This window comes from Labeo rohita, chromosome 16, assembly GCF_022985175.1.
Source record: "Labeo rohita strain BAU-BD-2019 chromosome 16, IGBB_LRoh.1.0, whole genome shotgun sequence".
Taxonomy (NCBI): Eukaryota; Metazoa; Chordata; class Actinopteri; order Cypriniformes; family Cyprinidae; genus Labeo; species Labeo rohita.
In genome coordinates, this window is record NC_066884.1 from 14,575,593 (window position 1) to 14,597,017 (window position 21,425).

Below are 21,425 nucleotides of genomic sequence, written 5' to 3' on the forward strand. Positions count from 1 at the left end.
CCATTTTTAAGAAAATGTATGAGACAAAAGTATTAACTAATGTATTAATTAAAATAATTATTATCAATAAATTACACCCTAATTCCAGAGAAGTTTTGTAAAATGCATTACAATCAAGAATCTGTGATTTGTTCATTCTGTTTAACTTTTATTTAACTGACAAAAGTACAAAGAAAAGATTTCCAAAGTTTTCACTGACCAATGTAATGAACAAATTTTGATTTTGATGACACACGCTACAAAAAAATTGGGATAGAGGCATGTTTAACACTGTGTCACATCAACTTTCCATTTAATTACAATGTTTCATTGTTTGGGAAATGAGGATACTAACCGTTAAAGTTTTGCAAGCAAAATTTTGTCCAGTATCGCTTGAAACAGGGCTTCAGATGCTCTGCAGTCTGTGATTGTCGTTGTCTGATTCTTCTTATGAAACCACGCTGATGTAACATGCAAAATGCAATATATCAAGCTGGAAAAAATTAGACATGCACTGAGGGGCTCTTCCAAGAGCTTCTACAAAATTTGGGGCTCTTTTCTTAAATATGTAGAAGATTTATATTGATTTGTATGTTTTATTCAATTGTTAAATTCTCTTATTGCATTTGGCACCGTGCAGAATTTTTATTTATTTATTTATTTTGTTTGTTTCATTGGGTGGGTGGGGAGGAGGCTAGGAGGGGTAATCTGTGTATTTTGGGATGGGGGTAAATATTTGTTATTTACTACTAGGGGGGGTATTGATTGTATCTGTATCTGATCCCCTTTCTTTATATATAGTCTTGGTAAAAAGTTATTTAAACTGCATTTTTTCAAAATGTTTTTGAAAATTTTGTAATAGTTGAAAATGTATAAATAAAGCAAGGAAAAAATAATCATTTTATAGTTTCGCCTTTAGTTAGATTAGGTTATCAAGACATTTGGGTGTGTGCTTCAAAAATAATTTATTGTGATATAACTTGTATTATTTGCGTCTGAAAAACCATTGTCAACTAAGATACCCTCTAGACCCCCCCCCCCCCACACACACACCTAAAAAAGTAATGGTTTGTCCCATTCTCACATATTTTGCACAGAGTGATGATATTTCCTCTAGAAGCACATGGATCAAACACTAGAAGTTATGTTCTCTCTCTTTCCCTTAATATTGGTAAAACTAGCAAACCTGTGTCAAGAGTGGATTAATTGACTCAACAGTGTTATACAAGTATGGCTGCAAATTTTAACAAGTCAATTTAACTAAAACTTACATTTTGTTTTTGAAAATATATTCCTAAACATACCATATGCTCAGTAGTTCCATGTTAAGTACAGGCCCAAAGCACTAAAAATGTCAGCTAGGTTACCTCTCAAGTGCGTTACCCAGTAAAGATAACATGGTGGACATGTTCAGATTACCTTTATTTATATCACTTTATACAATATAGATTGGTTCAAAGCAGCTATGTAAGGTCATGTTTGGGTTTTTGGGAAACAGGAAAACTTTTTCTTCACATTGTCAAATTCTAAATGTACCCCTAATTATAGAATGACCCATATGTGTCTGTACAATCCCAGTACATGTCTCAATTTCAACGGTACCTTCGCACATATTCCAGTCACCAATGCCATTTGCTCTGCTGGCACCCCCATACCATGATAGTCGTTTGCATTGGCATCTGTCGCTGATGAAAGTCTGGATTTGGTCTTTGGTACTGAGAACTCAAAGGTCACTGACCTGCCATAAAAGTCAACATTTGCATTTAGATAAGCAAATACTAAAGAGTTTAGGATTGGATTATTATTGCAGTGATTTGCGTTGATTTATGTTTGTGGCATTTTAAACAAGTATTTTAACCCTAATGGATGCAGTGCGTAACTTTTCTTTTGATGAAAATAAATGTTGTAATAATATATACATATGTGTGTGTGTGTGTACAACATTGATTTTCATCAAAAGAAAAGTTATGCACTGCATCCATTAGGGTTAAAATACTTATTTTAAAACATAAAATGCCACAAACATGCAAATCACTGCAACAATGATCCAATCCTAAACTCTTCAGTATTTGCTTATCTAAATTATGTTCATATACACGCAGGGACGGCTCTACCGGGGTGGGACGGGGTGGCAACTGCCACCCAGAGAAAAAGCTGTGCCACCCCACCTGCCACCCCAGAATTATCACAGAATAAAATATAAATGTAAGCAGAGTTTCATGTGCTACTTTTCAGCCGCAGCGATGAAGCGTAATGCAAAATAATGGCAAAAAACACATCTTTCAATAAAATGTGCACGATAGTTGGTGGGAATGTCTGGGCGCCCAGTGCGCCCAGTGTATTCAACTTCATTAACAAATGACTCTTATGAACCGGTTCGTTTTGAGTCAAAAACACAAAGCGCGGCCCAGTTCACTAACAAATTGTTTTACATTTGTTCGTGAATCAGATAATTACTGCTTCTCGGATAACTCAGACTACAGTTCTTTGTTATTTGAACTTTTCTGGTGCTTTTCATCTCCTGCAAGATTACTTTACAGTAGTAAAATGATTTTTTTTTCCCCAAATGTTAATTGCTGAATTAGCAATCTGTAATTTTATTTATGTTTTATACTGTAATAGACATTGAGTTGCAAATTAATTCCTCATAAGACTTTTTTTGTTAGTGTTATTGATCTCATGAGTGTTCACTGGGCAGGAGAGTCATCCTTGTATTTGAATTGTGTGTAATCATTTAAGAATGACTGTAATAACTAGATTGAAAAATTTGAAAGACATATTTATGCTGGCGTGTCTTAAGACTTGATTAAAAACATAAATAGTTTGGTCAGTTACATGTTCTAGATGTTTGCTAGATGTTGGCTGCTAGGATATTCTGGGTGGTTGCTAGGCTCTTGCTATGCAGTTGTTGGGGTGTTGCTAGATTTTATGGTTGATAGTGTCATGAGTGATTACAGACATTCCCACCTCTGTTAATAACAGAAAATCAAACATTGCTTCCAAAACTGATCCAGTTTCAATGCTTTGATATTATAATATTTCTTTCTAATGTTAGGAAATGAACATTAAATCGACATTAACATCTTAAACTTGCACTAAAATGTGATTTATACCATCTAAGTAGTAACTGAATACAATCGCTCAGAAACATTTACTGTACAACCTGTTGAAGTTTTTTTATATATATATATATTATTTATTGACTTGGTGCCATGATGGACATTGCAATGTTGTTATTTATTTTTCATTTTAAACATTATATAGATTACTCAATGGCAATGCAATATTTGTGAACACAACTGTGTATATCAGACTATAAATCCCCAAAAACTATGCGTGGGGGCTTTCTTTGGAGTTGCCACCCCTTTGCCACCCTAAAAATTATTTTCTAGATCCGCCCCTGTGTAGCTCATAGCAGCTTCACAATAGCATCAAATTCAAATTCTGCTGTGAAGCAGCTCTAACTCAACCGTGTCATTCTACAGCTCAACTCAGTTCAGTATTGATTCAGTTCAGTTGCATAACTGTGTGAAATTCATCTGTTGTACATACTGCATATACAGTGTATGCGCATATGCATACATGTGCGAGCGCTATGACCTGTGCACTGCACTTGCACTTTAAATAAGCAAAAGTCACACAAGAGTAGTGTTTTACGTTTTTCACGTCTGCGTGTATGTGGCTAATTAGTTTATGTTTGTGTGTAGAGTTACCTCGCAAAAAATACCATTTAGTAGAGTTAAATATTTTTAAAAGAAGTGTTAGATTTTGCAAGATGTGTGTGAAGTTTTCCATGATAGTGTGGAGTTGTGAGAAATAGAGCCATAGATTCAAAAACTGTGTGGGCATTTTAAAGAACTGTAACACGAAACAGGAAAATGCTCCGCCCGCGGTTATCTTAATCTCATGTGTCTACACGCACGACATTGTGTCAGGCGCTACCTGGAAGGTGTTGGGAGCTCACGATCTGTAAATCATTTGTTGTTAATCTGTCTACTCAACAATCGCACACGATGGATCTAAAATGTTTCGGAGTACTCTGTAAGTACATTAAGTTCTTTATTTTGCTAGAATAACCTTTATCGTATTGTTCGTTTGTTTGCTGTGACGCGTGCGTTATCTTTTATGTCCAGTGCGGCTCGCTAAAAGTGAAAGTATTTAACAAGTTAGTTATTAGTTATTAAATTACAGTTACATTTATCTTTTCAAAGTGAATTTAAGTGAAATGCTCTAATCACTGCAAATGATTAAATAAATGACTCAGGTGTCTGGAAACAGGTGTGCTATGATAACTTATTTCCTCGTTTTAGCGCGTACATTCTGTTTAGCTCAGAGGCAGCATTTAAAAACATCGTAGCTGTCTGTAGCCGTCTTGTTCCTGGACGCGGATGTCTCGTCTGACTGGAACGATACTTTTAATTTCTCGTCTCTGGTGTTTTTAGTCAAATGAACGTGCTTTATGCTCCTACAATGTGACGTTAAAGTCATGAAAACTTTTTTAAATGCACATAGCGCCATGGCTTCGTCGCTTTTTAAAGTGTCTCAACGACCTCTTTTTGCAGAAACTCACCTGTCATACTTTATGGAGTGGGAATATGAAATGAAGCGGCGAGCTGCATTGAAAACAAATGAGGGCACATACAGCTCCCCATCCCGAAGTTTGCCGAATTTCGTCGACAAAATAATAAGAGCACACGTAATGTTATTATTTGATACAAAGTATTTTAAATCAAGCTCCGCAAACTATGTTCGTCTTGCAATTGTTCATGCAAGGCATAGCCTACATCGCCGGACACGCGCAACAGATTTGCTGGTATGCAAAACAATCATTTTACATAAATTCCTCAAGCTTATTGGTGTTCATGTGGCAGCCAGCAACAGCACAGCTTAACCCTGCACACATTTTTATAGTGAGTTGTTTAAGTTTCAGCGATATTTTTTTGCCCCCGTTTTAACATGGATTTCTATGGAGACCAGAACACGAGAGCATTTAAACAGAAGTTAAATGCATCAACGCAGTGCTCATCTGTTCCTCTGGAAAAAGGTGGATAAATTGATGTATTTCACATATTTCCAATATTTGGAGGGGACTTACACGTTTAAAAAGTCGTCGTTAAGTATTAGCTTATTATGTTGAAAATTTGTGAATTTAATTTTTACATTTTTGTCTGTAAATGTTTGTATCTCAGGGGATATGTTGCTGAAAAACAACAACAACAACAACAACAACAAAAACCAGATAAAACCATCCTAGGCTGGTCTTGGCTGGTTAAAGCTGGAAGTAGCTGGAAAATTGGTTCACTTAATACTCTTAAATGAAAATTTATATTTGATTATTTAGTCATTAATAATTTAGTTATACTGAATTTAGTTTTAGGTCAGCAATACATTGATTGGTACACATGCATGCATACATGCATATATGTAACAACACAAAACACATGCAAACTTATGACAGTTTTTTAATAAAATATGTACAAGACATATATAGTTTGCATGCTTTTTGTTTAGTATCTTATTTCATACATCAGGCTTTTAGGGCTCATATATGCAATTCGTCGCTATTTACTTATGATTGAGAGAGAAATAAACCTTCCTCAAAAGTCTGTTGTTATGGACAATATGTCTATATTTTGTCAGTATAACTGTCTATTATCTAATGGTAAAGATTAACTGTAACACACTTCATAAAGTACTGGCTAGATTTTTGAGAGGTCGAGTAATGCATTTAAATGCCAAAAAATTATGTAATTTCTTCAACATTTTGGTGAGTGTGCTGTGCTTGAACGTACTGATGGGCTTTAATGCTGAAACTATTGGCTGCAACATGACACGCGTTACTTCCGCTTTCCTCAGTTAGTTAAGCCGATGAGAGTGTCAACTGCTTCTCAACAGATCTGTCAAAAACAAGCCAAATATTATTTGATTATTTATTATCAATTATGTATTACAGGTAAATGACCCTGCAACAAATTAAACTGAAACCACTCTTGTATTTAAAAAAAAAAAAAAAAAAAACAAGTTTAACTATAAGAAATTGGGACAGAAATATATTACTATTACTGTACATCTTGTACATTTTAATGTCCAACAACAAAAAATTGGAGACTAAATTGGCAACAACAACAGACGCCTGCATTGATACCTACACTGATGTAAAAATAAATGTATGCTTTCCAATAATTAGATTTGCTTAAATACAGAACTTGGTAACAAAACTGAATGTGAGGAAAAATAAAATATTTCATAGGGCCCTAAAAATGTTATTTTTGTTAATCTTTTAATAAACTAATCTTAAATTGGATAATTTTCATGATTTTATTTATAATTAGACATGCTTTTAGATGAATACAATGTAATTTAACCATCCAGAATACAGAAAATTTAAAATGAAAAAAAAAAAAAAACTGAATTCAGAGAAATTAAAATGGAAAAATTGTTTTTTAAATAAACAGGGCCGTACTGTATAGTATATGTGGACCAGGGTTTTTGGGGCCGTCAGCAAGTGATCCCAGGGGGGCCCCCTGAACCTCAGTGAATAATCAGCCTACTGATGTGGGACATGATCGTGCAATATTTTCCCGTACTCAGTCACACCAGTTTCCAACCGCATGTTTAAGACAACACACCACAGTTCTAAGAAAAAGGCTATCAGTGCACCTGTGTAGCAGTCTGTCGGTTTCTTTGTTCCCCTCCTTATTCTTGAATATTGGCTTGCATCATGGCCTAATACTTACACATACATAACAAGCTGGACAAATAGTTTGTTCTAGTCATATTTGTTTGTTTATATTAAAGTTTTAAATAAATTATAAACTTTTAAATAAATTAATCATATATTAGTCACATATAAAAATAATCATATATATCAGTCAAATGTTTCTCTTTTAATCCAAAATATTGTGTTATATAAAAAATGTAATAATTGAAATGCTTCTTATAGGTAAAAAAAAATTATATTCTGATCATTACATTCTCATTTTTATATTGTTTTAGTAGCATTGATTGTTATCAGTTTTTATTTTCTCCATGAACAGGCTTCATTTCCATTCTCTCAAATTACTCAATGGAGGAATATGGTTCAAGCTTGAAGTGTTGTTTTGAGATTTTCAGTAACCACTCAGTTTCCTATCGTCTCAATGAGCCACCTGGAGGGAACTGTACAAGAACATGGTCAGAAGATGTGAGTACAGATCACTCTCTCAATGTCTTATTTTAATTTTTTTTGTATTTTGTTCAATTATGTAGTAATAAAATTTATAACAAATTAATTTATTACCATGACAAAACAGCTACACATAGAACAGATACAAACACTTCTGCAAATATGACATTGTTAACATTCTTCAGAGGCCTATATATTAGCCAGAAGCATAAGATGAGCAGGATTGTGAACGTGCAAAGAATACAAGGAAGCACTATGTGTCTGTGTTTGTAGGAATACGTTGTGGTTGACGAACATGGAAACGTGGATGAAAAAAAGGTAGTATATGTGGAAGCCCAGACGTTAGTTCTCAAAGACAGCACGAGTGAGAAGGTCAAAGAGGTCACATACCGAAAGGACTGTCTAGAGGTAAACATCATTATAATAGCCCTAGACTAAAAATGATATGTTGAATATATAATGTTGTTTTGTTTTGAAATATTGGTAATGTTTCTCTCTTCCCTGTGTTCCTCTTTCTTTTGATTTAACAGCATACTTACACCACAACATGTCATGGTATGTTGGTCTCAAGTGCACTTCATATAATGGTTATAATGTTTTTATATTTTATGATTTAATATCACATTCAACAGCTCAGCATCCAAGCAAAGTTTTATGTAGTCATGAAATAGAGAATCAAAATGTCCAGGGTCGGAAATTAACAAGGGCTTGTGGCAAAAATGCCACCGAAATTAACAAAAATAACCCATAAATAACCCCAAAAAATGCCCCTGCACAATTAAACAATGTATTACGGCTGTCACGATTAATTTAAAAATGAATGAAAAGTGTCAATTCACGGAATTGTATTTAAATTCACTCACACTGCATCAGACTGCTTTTACGTGCTGTTTTGTGCAGTGTTGAGCCTTATAACCAATCAAACTCATTTCTGTTAAACTTAGGAATGCACTGGCCAATCAGAGGTGCTTAGATTAATCAGCACTGAAAACACTGATTGTAATGGTTTTTGCATAACTTGTGCTAGACTTGGCTAACATCATGGACCGACATGTATGTCTGTGAAGCCAGAATGTGCCGTGCACAAAACAAAACAAAAATGTTTTATATTGTTTTCTATATCGATATTAATAATCATTATTACAATATCAAGAGCAATAATCTGCAATAATTATTTTTGTCATAATATTGCAGCCCTGTGAGATCCTGTTTTTCACATTTAGATACAATTTTAAATTTGTTATTATTGACAAGTTTAAAGTATTCATTAAAGTAATTGTGTACATTTAAGTATTTGACATTAAAGACAACATGGCTTTTAATAATAAAAAGGTGATTATAATTTTTTTTACAAGTGTAAAAAAAACCCTGGAAATAAATTCAAGGGGCAAATATTGCCCTTTAATGGAAAAGTTAATTTCTGACCCTGATTTACACAAATATGAGGTACTTTTCTACCTCTGTACTGCTGTTGGATAAAAACCAACAAACTCGAACGTTGTTCTGCTGGTGGATGCAAACCTCGAAAACCTCCATAAAAAAACTTCCTCAGGTGAAAAGTCCAGCCGCTGTTGTTCCCCATATCAAAATTCACTGAAAAATTTGTTTAGAACTGTTTTGGAGTGTTTTTAGCCTGTAAACAGTGCTTGATCATTGTATATTTTTCAGACAAGACAACATTTCTACTAGAGAAAGCAATATTGCAGACAGAGGACTTCTATTTTAGCCAGAAGCAATAGTTTGAAGTTAAAAGAGAAGTCCACTTCCAGAACAAAAATGTACAGATAATTATTCACCCCCTCACAGTCATTCAGGATGTTCATGTCTTCTTTCTTCAGTCGTAAAGAAATTATGTTTTTTTGAGGAAAACATTTCTGCATTTTTCTCCATATAATGGACTGATATGGTGCCCCGAGTTTGAACTTCCAAAATGCAGTTTAAATGTGGCCCAAATGCGGTTGTGAACAATCCCGGCTAAGGAAGAAGGGTCTTATCTAGCGAAACGATCGGTTATTTTCATTAAAAAAATACAATTGTAATATTTTTTAATCTCAAACGCTCGTCTTGTCTAGCTCTACCTGAACTCAGTGTATTATGGTTCAAGACAGTTAGGGTATGTTGAAAAACTCCAATCGTATTTTCTCCCTCAAAATCATCCTAGATCGCTGCAGAAGTACCGACCCAGTCTTTGCAAAGTGAACATGCAAAGAAGATCAAGCACCCTTAATAAAAAAGGTAAAACAGTGATATAGGACGATTTTGAAGTTGAGGGAGAACATGAGATGGGAGTTTTTCGACATACACTAACTGTCATGAACCGGAACAAAAACAGTCCAGGCAGAGTAAGACAAGACGAGTGTTTGACATTAAAAAGTATATAAATTGTATTATTTTTACAGAAATAACTAATCGTTTCAGTAGATAAGACGCTTATTCCTCGGCTGGGATCGTTTACAGTCGCATTCGGGATCGTTTGAAGCCACATTTAAACTGCATTTTGGAAGTTCAAACTCAGGGCACCATAGAAGTCCACTACATTACATTATGTCAAAAAACATAATTTCTTTACGACTGAAGAAATAAAGACTTGAACATCTTGGATGACAAAGGGGGGTGAGTACATTTTATGTGAATCTTTGTTTTGGAAATGGACTTCTCCTTTAAGACCCGAGGGCTCTTTGACCCATAGACAGCAAGGATGCTACCATGTTCAAGGCCCAGAAAGGTACATCAGTGGTTCAATCATAATTTTTTGAAGCTACGAGAATACTTTTTGTGTGCAAAGAAAACAAAAATAATTACTTTATTCAACAAATCTTCTCTTCTGTGTCAACCTAACATTATTTTGGAGAGTATCACGCCACATGCGCACACTTTCCTTGCATATAAACAACACATGCTGCTAACGTAGAACACGTGCGCTGTGCTTTGTTTATAGAGGAAAGCACGCTCTTGCGTCACGACACGCTCCAAAATGGTGCTAAGTTAGTGCAGAGGAGAAGAATTGTTGAACAGAGTCGTTATTTTTGTTTTCTTTGTACACAAAAAGTATTCTTGTAGCTCCATACAATTACAATTGAACCTCTGATATTTTGACTATTTTGTCCATGTTCTTGGTGCCATTCTGGGCCTTGAACATGATAGTACCCTTGCTGTCTATGGAGGGTCAGAGAGCTTTTGGATTTAATCAAAAAATATCTTAATTTGTGTTGTGAAGATGAAAAAAGCTATTATGGGTTTGGAACAACATGAGGGTGAGTAATTAATGACAGAATTTAATTTTTTTTGTGTGTGAACTAACCCTTTAATATATGCTTATATATGATTTAAAATGATAGAGCAGGCCATGCTTTATTTAAGCTCTGTTAACAAGCAGCTATGCAGGAAGTAATATGTAGTACATTGAACTTAATACTATTAACTAATATGGCAGCAATATTAACTATATAAGTAGTAAGTAGTAGCAAATTTAGTACAAATGCAGTTCCTTATTAGGTATTTAATAATTACTAATTTTTAAAAAAATCTCATTAAGAACTACTTAAGTATGACCAGTTAATAAAGAATAACCAATTAATTACTAATCACAACAGTAACACATTAAACATATTAAAAAACATATTGAATTACTTGTGAAATAGATGTCAACTCAAATTAAATAACCCTGCAGAAACTACTAGTGATCTTAACAATTATTTTAAAGTGAATACACAGCGGTATACACTGCTGGTTTGTCATTGTTTATTTCAGGAAACTACCTAGGCACAATCCTGCCCCACCTTATCTAGGAATGTTACATTTTTTTTTTAAAAAAAAGGTGCCAGCAGAAGAACATGAACCTGGTGACAATGAGTCATCATGAATGCCAAACACTTTCAGTGGTGTGGTTGAATGAGTGCATATGGTATGTGTGCTTAACACTGATACATGGTCTGATAAGATTCCTTTTCCCTGGTATGGTATAATGGTAAACATAATGTTTGGATTAGATTAATAAAAGTAAAAGTGAGGTCTGAGTGAACAAGAACAATGTTTATTTTGCATTCTAGATGCTTGTGTCGCTTTGGAACCACTCAGAACTACAGCAGGTGAGCTCAGATAAACCAGGATGTGTAGTATTCTTTTAAAGCCAGTTTTACTAACAATATAAAGGATTTATCTTTTTAGAGATTTTTTTTTAAATGTCAAGTATATTCTTACTGATTTATTAAATCCAGTTTGAGTTATCAAAAGACAACCTTGATTATGCGATTATGTTACATACTCATGCAGAGAAATTGATAATGTTATTTCAGTCTTTTCATTAGACTGTATGCAGATACTAATGAAATACGTGTAGTTGTTGTTTGACACAAATGGAGCATTGTTTGTTGAACTTGACAACATTGTTTTTGAATAAGAGAGGACGTTCCTTTGGCAAGTTGTTTTTATACACTTCAGATTTGCCTAACAGGATCTGAAAAGAAAACGTGTTTCCACAGGTGTGAGTGGGGTGAGGGGAAAGCAGTGCTTAAAAAGCTCAGTAGTAATGAATAACATGCTACTGTTATTTAGGCCAGTTTTAATAGCGAGTGAGAAATACGTTTTAGCTCCATCAGCTAAAATTTACTTATAGTTATTGTGGAGAAGTGAAATTAAAGGACGTTGTGGTATGTTTTCGGTTTTGAATTTTGCAATAAATAAATTGATGTGAATTTTTACTTTTTAACTGCTTTTGCTTTCTTAGAGCCTAGTCTAATACCTTTTTCTATATTTCTTGCACCTGAAACAACTGGTGTAGATCATGGCATTACATATATCATTGCAGTTGTCGTCGTCGTCATCATCATCCTCATCATCATCATCCTTATTTTCACTGTCATCTGTCTCAGAAGAAAGGGCCAAACTTCAAAAGTTACTTTGAGGTAAAAAAAAAAAATGGTTTTATTAATGCAGAGAAGTAAAACGACCTTAGATAAGCCAGACTGTAACAACTCATTGTGCATTCCAGGGATTATTTACTTAGATATTTTACAAAAATGTAACTGTTGATAAATGTCCAGGCATTCACATCAGTGTTGATGTGTGTAATAAAATAAAGTTTAATGTCCAGAAAGATTTCAGATGGATAATCTGCCCCCTGTTGGAAATTAGTTGAAGAGAATGGTTTACTCTACAGCACATTTAATATATTATGTCCTCATTTTTTTTTTTTTTTTATGTTTTCAGGTACATTTGGAAAGCAGTGCCAAAGATTGAAAGCCCAACTGTCTTGGTCTCTGATGACTCCTCAAACAAGACTTTTATTGAAGAGAACACAGAATAAGACAAACAAAAATCAATTCATGCTCACTCTAAATATACTAAAAAATGGTAACCTGAAATTGGTAAAGTCAAAAATCTGATGTAGTATCACTAAATCAGCTTAAATACATGAATCAACAAAACAGTTTTATGGGTTAAATCAGGTAGAAATAGTTCTTTAAGGTAACAATTTCAGGTCATCACTTTACAGTATAAGCATGAGTGAGAGTTGTTTATGTAATACAGCTGTGGAAGCTTAAAATAATAATATGAATTGTTATATGATAATATATTTATGATAATATAATATAATATAATATAATACTCTTTATATCAATCCATATTATCCATATTATCATTAATATTGAAGTATTTATAACAAAATATTAACATACTTGTTAACATAAAATATCTGTTAGTATATCTGATATATAGATGTATTGATGTTATTATATGATCATATATAATATATTTTATGTATTATTATTATGTATATATAGATACAATAGCTGGAATAATCTGCATTATCAGAATCAGCAGGATTTCTTACTTGTTAATGTCTGACCTGTAACTTCAGCCTTGTAATCTGAAGATTGTGGGTTTGAGTTTCAGTACAGTTGTAGGTAGGGAAACTGAATAAACAGCGCTCACTTTCACAACTGAGATGCCAAGGCACCAAACTCCCAATTGTTCCCCGAGGTTAAATGCAAAACACAAATTCTGAGTAATTGTTGGGTAAATGTCATGGAGTATGAAATATGTCATCACTTTCCTGTCATCAGTGTGTTTCACTTTCACTTTTCATTTACATCAGCAAATGTTTTTAAACATGACCTGATGGAAGATGAAGTTATACTTTCCAGTGTGCTTCTAATGGACTATAGATTGCAGGGTGTGATGGGAGATCATTGCATATATTTTACCAATAATTTGATTGATTGTAACCTAAACAATAAATTCATGAAAAACTTAAATGTCTATGCTTTCTTATTTTGCACCCCACTCTGGAATAGTGTAGTTGGTTGTAACAATGGCACTGGCGATACATGACCAGAAGCCAAACTCTTAAAACATTATGACAGGAAGAAAAAGGTGGATAAGAGCAAGAGTGCAGAAATTACATCTCACATTAACGTTATCAAAATTTAATCTGAACTCTATTAGTCTGTAGAAACTCAAAATAAGATTATTAAAAAGGCTATACAAAACAATAATTGAGAAACAGTTTAAATAAGCATTCTTTTTGAAGTATTTCTTAAATGCAAGTGGCTAAATCACAGGTCACACATTTTCCGCAACACAAGCAGGAAATATGTGATCGCTGTGACGAACAGTGAGTCATCGAGGATTCTTCTCTAGCGAAAGCCATACAAAAACAGTGATAGCTTAATTACATAAACAATTGCTTCATGATTCGTCACATTTGAAAAAGCTCAAAACGGACTTCGCACTGAAGTTCAAATGATAAACATCTTGTACAGGACTGACAATGCTACAATGAACGTCATCTTTTATTTTGGTAAGTGCATTTTAAGAACACATGCATACCACAATGGCATATAGACTACACCTGTATGTAATCTCTGACAAAATGTCTAAATAATAATAAAATCTCTAAATAATAATAACTAGCTATTTGCTGTTTACATATACATGCACCGTATATTCATACTTCGTATCTCCCAAACGTGCAGTTTTACTTGTGGAGGGAATTCGTGCCAGTCTAAAGTGCAGTGTGTCAGTGTACCAGAATCAGTCCGTTGCTTATGTCATCTCTGGACCTCCGCCAGCACCTGACTGCTTACCCGAATGGACCTCTTCTGTGAGCACAGCCAGACTGTTTGTTCATCGGTGTTTTTAAACTTTTGTGCAAAGTGGACAGAATAGCCATGTTTCAAAAAAAAAAAAAAAGATTATTTATTTTTTATTATTTATTTATCTTTTGTGAGCAGAACACCATGCTGGTTGATCAGAAGGGGAATATTGACCCGCAGGTGGTTTTACATTCTGAACCACAAAGGATTCTCACCATTGACTGCCAACATGATGTTGCATACCGTCTAGAATGTTTGACACTAAAGGTAGGTTACTGACTGATTGATTGATTGATTGATTAAGGCTGAATGGGGTAATGCTGTTAGTGCTTATTTGATGCATACCAATTCTACATAGCAAATTTTCAGTCTAAATATCAACTTGTTCATCATAGGTTTTATCGAAGATTCACTGTAACTGTGAGTAATACTGGTTCTTTCAGATCCTGTTTTTTGAACATTTGAGCTTAAAGTTGAGCTTTTTTAAGAATTTCTTCCTGACTCCTTGCTAAATTAATAATGCTATTTTTATTTAATTGCATTGGGAGTGTATGTAAAATGTGCAAGACTTTATTTGGTATTATTATTTTTTCCCCCCAGATAATTGTTCCACTGCTCCTGTTGCACCGGTCGCAAAAGGTAAGAGGCTGAGAGAGCTAGAGAGTTGCTTAGTAATTTGTGGAAAGCTGGGATACAATAACGCCCTTCATGTTAATACTTACCTGCTCTCCTTGCTGTTCCTGGTTTCGTTCTGCTCGCCCGCTTGATCATACCATGTTGTATGGACCCTTTTCACACGCCTGTGATGACGCGTTTCAACAGTCATCATCATCATAAATCCTTTAAAAAATTTATATTTTGATTTTTAAAAATATGTATGTACATACTTTGTATTATATCACCTTTTCATCAAGTTACAAAAAAACTAGTTAACGCTATGCGAGGGTGTTTCTATGGGAGGGACGGTAAATTTGACATTGTTCTCTCATTGTTCTGACTGCTGATATCAGTCTTTTTTTTCCTTTGATTGAACGTCGTGAAACACTATCGTGTAGTTTTTTTTTTAGCAAATGGGAATGCAAAAAATATATTTGTGGTCCTCTCCCATTCTCGGATTTTACCCAGCTATGACGACTGCCGCTATGAGAAACCCCTAAATGTGAGAAAGGTCCATTGTGTGAGTAACTCATTTAGTTTATTTATTTAGTTTGTAATGTAAGCATGTATCGCTTTTAATTTGCTGACCGCGGTAGTTGTTTATTCAAGTGACTGTGTAAGAGTGTCATTAGAGAAATATGAATTGTAGATGAAGGGTTAATTTTACTGAATTGGTTTGTTCCCATTTTGTTTGGCGGAAAATATTACTATGTAAACCACATGCTGTGAGCTGGGGGAAAAAAGAGGATGTTTTGTTAAGTAACATCAAGAACTGTTTTCCTGTATTGTTTAATGCTTGGTGTGCAGCTCCAGTGAAGGTAGTGCATTTGAGCACTATATATTTTTTATTTTATTTCCTTTTTGCAAGTTTGTATTTAGTTAGCACCCTCATTTGTGTCTGTGGGGAGAAAATAAACCACTTTTTACACTTAATTCACTGTGTTTGACCTGTCTAGTTCCTCCCTAGACCATTGGAACCACAATATCTGACTTTGATGGCCATTAGGCTAGCAACTTTACACTGTCACTCACTCACTCACACACATACATACACGCACTTACTTTTTGCACTCTTTCTTTTTCTAGTTTCAAATATAGACTCAACTGTGGTGAAGGCCCCAGGAACAAGCGGAACAAGCAGAAGTCATGTTGCTGTGGCTGGCATTGCTGTGCTATTTGGCTTTGTTATCATGGCAGTCATCTTTTGCAAGTACACACATCTAAGTTATCAATCATGATTTTACATGACCTCTTGTTTTAGTCAGGCTAAATGCTGCTATTGCCTGACCATAGGGAGGGTCTCTTTACGGTCTGCTGTGTTTTGGACCTTTCGGTCCTTCAGAAACAAGCTTCCTTATTTCCAGAATTGTTCTCACAGGTGCAAAAATGAGGAAGGGAGTGGCACATAATACACAAATCATCTAGCCTGGGGGAAAGGAGGCATGTGACAGTTTTGGAGCCATCTACGTTCCCACAACAAACAATATGTTACTTGTAGCTATATTGTACCAGATAGCCATATTCTAATTTTACATCATTACAAATAAACTCAGTCGACAAATTGTTGTACAGTTTTATGCATTAACAATTGCAATACCTGTTTTCTTTATTTCAGTTAGCCCAGTGTTATTAAGCCTATATTTTTTACCAAACTGTTTTTACACTTCAGGGCATCAGCTTTCATCATTTTATAAACTTGTTACTTTTTTTTTGTGTCTGTATGCCTTTATTTTATTCATCTTTCCTGTGCAATAAATGACTTTGTGTATTGTGACGTATTAAGGATCTTTTTTTTCCAGTGGAAGTCTTGAGTAACTTTGCTTCTCCTGTGAATCAAATGTTTTCATTTAGCTACTTCTCATTTTCTTTTATTGCTGTGGTATTATTAGATTGTCTGTAAACCCCAGAAAACTTACTGGTATTAACATGTGATTGACTAATCCCTGACCCAACAACCCCACCAGGTTGTTGCATAAAAAGACATTATGACAGCATACAGATGACAAAATGCTCCAGACGGAAAGACACAATGTGTGAGATAAGTAAGTTTGTAAGTTTGAAAGCATGTTTTGATTTGTAGAAGATAAGAACTAGTAGAACTAATTTAAATATATTGGGCTGTTGCATTTAAGTGCACACGCAGTTACATATAGCCAAAACGGACAGAAACTATTCCCACTTTTGTACTTCTCTTTTGCTGCACCTAGAAAACTAATTTTGTAAGACTTGTTTGTGCTGACTGTTCATATATTTCTACTTTTTATGAAGAGTACTGTGTGGTACTTTCTGTCTTTTCCACACACATTCACATCTTAACACCAGCTTTCATATTTATTAGTGAGTTTAAAAATTGCAACCTTTTTTTTGTTGGAAAACCTAATATTTTACTTATCTTTTCCACACAATAAACAACGTTGAGGATTGTGAAGGTACTATGGGCCTCATAGTTTAACAGTGCTTGCTTAACTGCTGCTCCTGAGAATCTGTTTACATTTAGATATTGGTTTTCTATACAATTTTAAATGACTTTAAGTTTTTAAATGTAAAAACACTTGCCTGACAGACAGTCAATACTATCATTGGTTTCTGTTATTTTCTAATCTTGGTCAAGATCTTTCTTCATTAAGATAAGATCTATTACAAAGATCTACAAGGCCATCTTCAAGGGCGTTTCCTCACAAGTGTGTATTTATTTCCTTTCAAACTGCCATTTACAGTTAGTCACATGCAGGGCCGTCCAAGTCGAAACCATAGATTTGGGCAGATGTGGTTAGACCAGTATCTTATCAAGGGCCTACAGAAATCTACACAAGTTTCAGTTTTGATTTGCTCACTATCAGAAATATATTATTCCTTATAATTTACTCATTTCCATATGATACAGTCGCAAAAGAACCTAAGGTTTTTGAGGAGAACATTCCAGGAAAGTGCTTTTTTGCAAGGGTTAACAGAATCAAATGTGTGTGTTTCTCTAACCAGCTGTTTCTAAGAAAAGCATTAATTCCAAGAAAGATGATGTTTTAGCTGTGTTTACCAGAATCTTGTTGTCATGGAGATGTTCAGGCAGGGTGAAGGAGGAAATGTATTTGATGCAATTTGCTTTATCAGTTGTTTACTGATAACCCTGGGCACATACAGTTTGTTGTTTTGTCCTTTGGAAAAATTAAAAAAGTCAGTGGTTAGTGGTTTGGTATCTCCCATTTTTTGGCTAAAGACTCTTTTTTTCCATCGATTTTAATTAAACTACTGCTGATTGACGTGCTGTGTTAGAGCCACTCAGTGGTTAGAGCACTGTCTTACAGTGTTACCATGTCCTCATATTTACAAGCGCATTCAGGCATGTTGTTTAGTCTTAGCTCATAAAGCTAGGCAATTGATGGAGGTAATAAAATGGTCTGTTGCAGATATGAGATATATAATTCATCATAAAACATTCAGTGTTTTATTCATCATAAAACAAAGCATTTGGTTTGGTAGCATTTGTGTTTTGTGCATATCCTTGATGTTTGTTGTTATTTTATTTTTATTTTTTTCTATGAAAATCTGGCAACACTGACACTTTTCCGCAGGGCTTGTGAGTGCAACTAGCCCCTTGTCAAAATTTGTTACGGTTAAGACTTCTTTCACTGTGTGCATCTCAATCAGCTCCCTAGCTCCTAAGTTCGTGAATCAGTAGATTGTGTACAAGAATTCGGGCACTTGTAAGTTCTCTGCTAACTGCATGTTGGGACAGTGTTCACTAGATTTCCAGTGACATCAATACATACAGTGCGACTACTTTGAACATTCATATTTTGGCATTAGGCGACAGTGAAATGATGACAGAAAATGACACAGAATAGTGACTAACATATTTAATACAGATAAATAAAGATTCTTTATGATCTTATTCATCAGATCTCATACACTGCAGCCTTGCGATTAGGCCACGAGTGTAGAGCACTGACACCCTGTGGTGAAACAATCATGTATGATTGCCAGCCACTGCTTTCTCAGATCTGTTTATGTTGAATGAAAACTTCAGGTTCCGTTTTGAAATCATTCCACGAACTCTCATTTCATTAAAGGAGAAGTCCACTTCCAGAACAAAAATTTACAGATAATGTACTCTAGTGGGTTGTATTTCTTCGTCGTAAATACAGATAAATGATCTGAAATTCTTTTGGCTACTTTTGTTTTAAATGCAGGAATATATACTACTGCTGCTGTTCTTCCAGATTCAGGATCCTTCGACCCTTCCGTATATATCTGTAACTTTGAATATACTTACTGTTGAACTACTGAATTGTCTTCTCCTTATCACTTATTTCTTTTTGTATTTGAAAGTCAACCAAAGGCATTTGAAATGTTCAGGGGGGTACCACTGGAATAGCTACAGATGGAGTAATTTCATATTTATTCAACCCTAATCTGCCTGTTGCCTTCTTTACTGTCCATCTGAAGCTCGCTAATCTTTATATTCATATTCCCAACAGTCTTTCAAAAGATTTGAACTGGCTGGTGTTCTGAGTGACCCAGCCCAGTATCTCATCCTCAACTGTAGCCTACGAAGTTCTAAGGGCATTTCTCCCATCTCTACCTGTAAAGCAGTCACTGGAGAAGTTCTAAAAACTTCACTACATAAACGCATAGCCTGTGACTGTAATATTTTAGATTTTTTAAGCAGAGTTTTACTCGCAGAACAATATACTATACTGCCATAGTCTATACTTGATCCTATTACTGCATATACTCTTTTCAGTGAACACCTGTTACCTGAGGGAAGGTTCCCATCTATATTCTGTGAAAAACCAACCAAGAGTGACCCCTACTGGACGTTTCAGTCTGGCCCAGACATCAAACTAAAACAGTAAGTCTCTGACCTTTTTTGACAAAGTTTGTTAGTGTAATCAAATGGTATAACCCCGAGAAAAGCCATATAATCTATAGCCATAGCCATATTCAAAGTTTTGTATTTAGAGGCTTTTGCATCTGAACTCTTCATATATATATATATATATATATATATATATATGTGTGTGTGTGTGTGTGTGTGTGTGTGTGCATGGGTTAAGCTTATGGGGCTTTCATGTGATGAACGACTCAAACCCAAAAACTTGTCAGATAAGAGGTGAAGTGAGCTAATCATAGACGAAAGACCCAGGTAAACAATTAATTAATCTTTTCTGTTTCTTATAGCATTATAGTTTTGTCTTGTTTGTAGTGTGATCAACGTTTGAGTAAGCAATAGATGTGTTAGGGAAGTAACACGTAACATTTTAATTATATTTTGCTAAAATGAACGCAATGACTCGAAATAAGATTCGTTTTTTGCTGAATTTTGCTGAACGAAATTCAAAGGTCCGAGTTGGTAAAATGATCCGAACTTCCCATCACTACCAATCACGTCTAAGTTCGTCGTCTGTGTAACGTACTCTGGCTCAAAAAGGTAGAGTATGTCGAAAAACTCCATGTTATTTTGTCCTACAACTTAAGAACCGTCCGACATTGTTGTACCTTTTTGTTTGTAAACAGCGTTTGACTTACTTGCACTTTCATAGTCTTTGCGCGTTCGCTTTGTAAACACTGGGTCTGTAGTTCCGCGTGACCTTTCGATGTGATTCAGTAGTAGGTAGAGTCGTGAACGCGCATCCCAGAGCCTGTGCTATTTTGTGCTTAAGAAGTATACAAGTTTTTATTTTCTGAAAAAAAAATGACATGTCGTTTCACTAGATAAGACCCTTTGTCCTCGGCTGGGACTGTTTAGAGCCCGTTGAAGCTGCATTTAAACTGCATTTTGGAAGTTCAAATTCAGGGCACCAAAAGTCCATTATATGGTGAAAAATCCTGAAAAGCTTTCCTCGAAAACCATAATTTCTTCACGACTGAAGACAGAAAGACATGAACATCTTGGATGACAAGAGGGTGAGTAAATTATTGTGAATTGTTGTTCTGGAAGTGGACTTCTCCTTTAAAGTTGTCCAAATGAAGTTCTTAGCAATGCATATTACTAATCAGTTAAATTTAAGTCAATTAAAATTACAAAATATCTTAACGGAACATGATCTTCACTTAATGTCCTAATGATTTTTGCCATAAAATAAAAATCGATTTTTATCCATACAATGTATTATTGGCTATTGCTATTGTTTTTGCTTCTACATAATGGGGTGGTGCTGCCATCTAATGGTGTAATGTGAGTAGCATCATGAGATCAATCGAATCAGGACAAACTCACCTCACACACCTTCATTGTTAGAGATTTGTGTGTGTGTTTCACCATAGTCACACAGGTTTCTGCCGGTGTTTGTGTACACATATGCATTTCACTCTCAACTGAACCTCTGATGATTAAAAAATGCTTGTGGCATAGGTTTCATAGATTCACTCTATAGTACATAATTTGATCTGCAGACTTTGTGAATTTGGTGGGGTCTCTGTAAATTCATCACTAACATAGAACAATAGGATGTTTCATAAGGTGCAGACAGCTAATGATACATGTATGTAGGGCTTTTTGGCACACTTATTCAAGGTGACTGGGAAAT